General features: G+C 46.7%; 1 long non-coding RNA gene across 1 annotated transcript; it reads right to left on the bottom strand.

Annotated features, from left to right (window-relative positions):
* Positions 1 to 3031: 3031 nt before the first annotated feature.
* On the bottom strand, positions 3032 to 5100 carry LOC103549267 (uncharacterized). Its single transcript, XR_544483.2, has 2 exons — positions 4696 to 5100; positions 3032 to 3302 (listed from the first exon to the last, which is right to left on the bottom strand). It is a non-coding gene; the product is annotated as an uncharacterized lncRNA (long non-coding RNA).
* Positions 5101 to 5489: the final 389 nt, after the last annotated feature.

Here is a 5489-nt window from a genome sequence, read left to right as displayed (position 1 = left end):
CACAGCAGTTAAGTTGATGCATTCCGCTTTGGCAGCTCAGGGTGCGTGGGTTCGGATCCCGGGTGCAGACCTACACACCACTCATCAAGCCATGCTGTGGAGGCATCCCACATACAAAATAAAGGAAGACGGGCACAGATGTTAACTCAGGGACAATCTTCCTCCAGCAAAAAGAGGAAGTTTGGCAAGAGATGTTAGCTCAGGGCCAATCTTCTTCACCAAAAAAAAAAAAAAATAATAATAATAATAAAAGCAGGAGAGTGAACAAATCTCTATGCATCTATAGTACAGGAGAAATCTTATCACCAGTTACCAAAGGGAAGTGCAGGGGGCCCAGCACACTTGTTCAAGATCTTACTGGAGAGGACATAGCAGAACAAGAACATGTCATTCAGGAGAACGAAAGCCAAGGCGCAAGAAAAGACGCAGCACTCAGAGCAGCCCAGCGAAAACTAGAGTTGGAGAAGCTACTTTTCTCGTCTGTGAAATTTGCATTTGTTTCGTTCTCTTTACCAACGCCATCTGAGCCCCTTGTACCACACCATCTGCTGTCTCCACTTTTAGCCTAAAGATACCCAAGCTACGGTGTGCATTCCAGGTATTTCAATCACTGACTGTCAGGGGAAACCTCAGTTAAAACAAAAGTGGATTTCTCACAATTGTTATTGTGGCTTGCACACGCCCAGGTTCAAATTTTTCATCCTTACCCTATCTCCCCTCTCAACCCTCACCCCCGAAAAGGAAAAGGAATAGAAAGGAATGGAGCACGTAATTTTTCTTTCAGGTTCTCTAAGTACGCCCGGGGTTCTGGTTGGACTGTGGGTCAATATCATGATGCCCGAATTCTCATTACACTAGCGTAGCCAAATCTTATGGTTTTAAAAATCCAACTGCTCTGATGGGCGGTTCCATCTATTAGTGGCCACTTTCAATGTTGCACATGTACATACTCTCAAATTAAGTTCTGATGGAGCAGCTTGAACTTGTGCTAGGCACAGCAACTTGTCCACTCGTTAGCGTGACCATCCACGGTCCAACACGTTTTAATTCTACCTATGTATTCACCAGGTGCCTAACTAAAGACTGATAACCTCGTCCAAATCAAATCGCTTGTCCTGCATTTCACAGCACAAAGTGAATCCGTGGTGCTTGATTTTGTTTCTCAAAGAATTTCCATTAACCCAGTTCATGTTTCTTAACAGGAAGTCATATAGACTTGGGAAATGATAAAATGTACGCGACTGAGAGCCAAAGATAATAACAGATAGATGTCAGATATAGAAATATACCCATGCAAAGAGACAGAAATAATACATTTGGGGGCATTATCACAAAAAGCTGCCTCTTTAAAGAAGAAAGTAAAATCATACTTCTGTACCTGAATTTTCAGAGGTAACTCACTTTGTGGAATATTCGGAATACTGAAATTTTTATGATAAAATTGAACTTGTATTTCTCTAGAACAAGCATTAGACCCAGAAAAATACAGAGAGCTCAACAAGAATGCAGCAAAATGTACCCCCCAAAATGACATATTTAAAGGCAAGATTATCTTTTACTAATAAATTATTAAAAGTACTACTTAGAATAAGTTATGGAAACTGAATGCAAAGTAGTCAGTTATTTTTATATTTGGCATAATAACTAAGAAGCTTGGAAAGGAAAGCAATATTCTAACAGAAGAAAACAAATGGGACGGCAGAGTCACCTGGCTTCTATCAAGCCTTCCGTCTAACATTCTGCCAGGAGAGAATGCACAAGTTGCATTTTTAAAAGTTAGCCTATCGTGGAAGCTTCTGGAATTTGACAATGAATGGTAGATCTGGGTTAAAGTCTGGAAGAGCGGGAGACGCTTTGATTCAAAATGCAATAGGATAACCAGAGAGCTCTCCCACCACTGACAGAATCTCGGCCGCCTAAGGGCTGTGGGGCCCTTACACAGGGTTGGGAATGACGGCCACCTGGCAGGGAGCTGCGGCAGGAGTCAGGGCAACAAGATTCCAGCAAATGTCACGGTACAGATAACAATCCAATACACAAGAATTCAAAACAGGTTGTTGACATGGCCTCGCTTCCCCAACTGGAATAGAAGTTCCACGTGGGCAGGGATTTTAATTTTGTTCACGGCCATCTCTCCAGCGTCTGGAACAGTTCCTGGCTCATAAATATTTGATGAGTGAATGAACATAAACTAAGTTTCAGAAGACAGATTTGTCGGAGGAAATTAAGTCCCACAAATATCTAGCGGGTACCGTGCTATGCTAAGCGTGCACGTGCAAGGCAGAAGCAACCGTCATAGGAGACTGCAGGATGACAGAACACACAGCGCTGGGCGGGAGGAGGGCTGATGAGGGTAACACGGAGCCTCCGGGAAGAAGACAGTAGGCACTTGGGATGGTATTAAACGATGGGTGGGAGGAAAGGCAGAAACTGGAGCCTGAACGCCAGGCCCTGGGCTTGGTATTCAGTTCCCTGAGCTCCGAGGACAGGAAGCACTTCATCTACCTTTGCATGCCTAGTGCAGGCTCAGTGCACTTCTAGGAGGCGCTCCATAAATGTCTGTGAATTGATGAGCAGGCACGAGGGAACCAGAGACAGCATCCGGTCTAGCTACAGGATCTGCATCCTGGCCAGGACCAGCCGGGGAATCGCCCAGGCTTCCTTCCTCCTTCTCTGCCTCATTCACTTGAATGGCCACGGCCAGTCCAGAACAGGGACTGTCAGGGGGAGGTCTGAGAACTCGTGCCCCAGAATTAAACACTAAAATGTCAAACCCCAGGGCCCCATTTTGGACTTCCTGAATCAAAATCCTGGGTGAGGGGCCCAGAAACTAGCATTTTAAGCAAGAATCCAGGTAAGTCTCCTGCATACCAAAGTCTGGATTCTACTAAAGTAGGATTTTTAGACAAGTAAAAAGATCTAATAAGAATGCTCTCAAGTACCCACACTAGTAACTGAAATCCCAAGGGCAAGGGAAACTAATATTTTAGGTGGTTACTGGGGACTAGGTACTGTTCAAGATGCTTTCACATGTGATTCAGTGACCCAGGAGGTAGTTTTATTATATCTGTTTTTAAGGAAACAAGCTCAAGGACAGTAGATAAGTCTCCTAACATTGCACAGCAAGTAACCAGCAGGAATCCAAAGCAGGTTTGTTTAACTCGAAAGACCATGTCCCCCCCGCCCCGATGTCTTGCTGCATATACAGAAGTGCAGAATAGAGGGAGCCGGGACATTCTGTAGCACCTGTCTTCAGGAAATGTAGAGAGTCAGTTTCTGATCAGTGCAATCAAGATGACTTTCTGGAAATCAAGATTTGACGTTTTAATTTTACATGCATTAAGCCTAGGCCTAGTGTCTAAATCATCTATGACTTTAATAATCCTAAGAAAAAGGCCGGGCAGTGGGTGAAGCAGTTTGTCTGGGGCAGAACTGGAAAACTCAGATGCACAGGGCAGACAAGCACCTTAAGAGCGAAGGCAGGGTGGGGAGAGGAGGATGACAGGGGAGGTGCTGACTGTCACATTTAGCACTGTTGCTCTGCTCCCGTCAACAGTCCTGCCCACGGGGCCAGGTATTCTCATACTTCAAAGAGGAGGCAAAGTCCAGCTTTCCACGTGAAAGATCCTGATTTTTAAACAGATAACTAACTCAAAGCTTAAAGCACACCTTGAAGGCCAAACAGGTCTGGAAAACTAGGACAGGCCAATGGAGCTCCAGTCTGCAAACTCTGGTTTGGCGTACACACATGAGGCAGTGAAGGTAAACAGAGAAACTGGGATATTGTCTAGTGAAAATGGTTTAGATCAAAGACATGTGTTCAGGCATCCTGCTCCCATGAAGGGATCTCCTGACTCTCACTAGTGCTTGTTTAGTTTGATAAAAGATGCATCACATGGTCTTCTGACAGGTGTATCAGAATGTGGCCTGGAGGCCAAAGATTCCTGAATTGAATTGGGTCTTTCTACTGCCTGCCCATTGTACGAATGGACGCCTCATTCTGGTTTTCTGAGCGATCTTCAGGTGGCATCGGCCAATTTTAAACTTATGATTCCCTGGCCTTTCAGCTCATTTTTAAAGGAAAAGCGGTACATTCCCTGGGGGAAGAACTTTCAATTTTAGTAAGCACCCCACACTGCATCTGCTTTACACTAATTGCATTTGGAGATTTTAAGTGGAACTTCTCGGTACTGAAGCGTTAAAGCTGCTTTGCCTCAGAGCAGAAATTCTCTCACACACAGAAACCTGATGACGTGTGACTGACTTAGACGATACAATGATAATGCCTTCTAACACAGGAAGTTTAGAACAACTAATAGTGCTTTCGCCCCTGCTATTATTTCATGATTTTATAATGTTAATTTATGTAGAATGACTATGAACCAGGCAATAAGTTGTTGTTTTAACATTTCCATGGCTTAAATAATCCTCCACTCTCAGTACTGGCATCGCTGTACGGGATATTTTCCTATCGATTTTATGACGGGGTTAAAAAGACACCTCTCCCTCTGTGCCTTTATTTTCGCAACGTGTATGCATTTATTTCATGTTCTCAAGTAAGGCAACGTAAAGCTACCAAAGCAGACATCATCATTAAATCAAGTTAATACAATGTCACAACGTCACCAGTCTAACGACGTTAAACGCAGTATAGACGCACGAGCATCAGTGTGAACGGATTAAAAAGGCACTTACAAGGATGACCCGCAAAGCTTCCCAGTTTCAACACCCAACAAAAAGCTTCCAGGAAGTGAAGCCGGCAGCTTCTAATCGCACTTATGTTCACGGCTAGGTTTTTTTATTGTAGCTTTCCACTGTAAAACAAAGCGCACCAAGGGAGTCTGTGGATTTTGGAGAAGAAAAGCCGCCTGTGTCCCGGAAGTCTGTCTGGAGCCGAGCGCCCGGAGCCGCGCCCCCGCCCCGAGCGGCCCGCGGGCCAACGCCGAGGGGGCGGGGCGGGGGGCGTTGAGTTTGTTGGGGTTTTATTTTTGGCTGTTTCAGGAAGGCTCCGCGGTGCTAAGCTGACCCGCCTGCCGGCTCCTGGGCTTTAGAGAAACTAAAGAACTTGCTAGTCACGCCCATATTTTCCAAAGCGTCTTCGCGGCCGCAGACCAGTGCGCGCAGCCAGCAGCGGGTCCTCCCCCTCCTCGTGCGCCCTCCCCCACTTCCTCCCTCCGCCCCTCCCCCTCCCTTCTTCACCCCTCCTCGCCGTCTCCCACCTCCTCCTTCCTCCTCCTCTCCCCCCTCCCACCTCCTTCTCCCCTCCTCTCCCCTACTCCCACTTCCTCCTTTCCCCACCCCCCCTCCTGCTACCTCCCCTTCTCCAACTTCCCCCACTTTTCTCCTCCCCCACCTCCCACCTTCTCCTTTCCCTACCTCCTCCCACTGCTCCCCCCTTCCCCTCCCCCGGCCCCCCCGGGTGGCGGGCGGCTCCGTGGTTTCGGCGTGACAGATTTGGGCAGAATGCGGTTCCAAGGCTCGCGGTCAAG

The sequence above is a fragment of the Equus przewalskii genome, chromosome 16 (genome assembly GCF_037783145.1).
Source record: "Equus przewalskii isolate Varuska chromosome 16, EquPr2, whole genome shotgun sequence".
Lineage (NCBI taxonomy): Eukaryota > Metazoa > Chordata > Mammalia > Perissodactyla > Equidae > Equus > Equus przewalskii.
The sequence above is the reverse complement of the archived record's forward strand: the minus strand, read 5'-3'. Positions and strand labels throughout refer to the sequence as shown.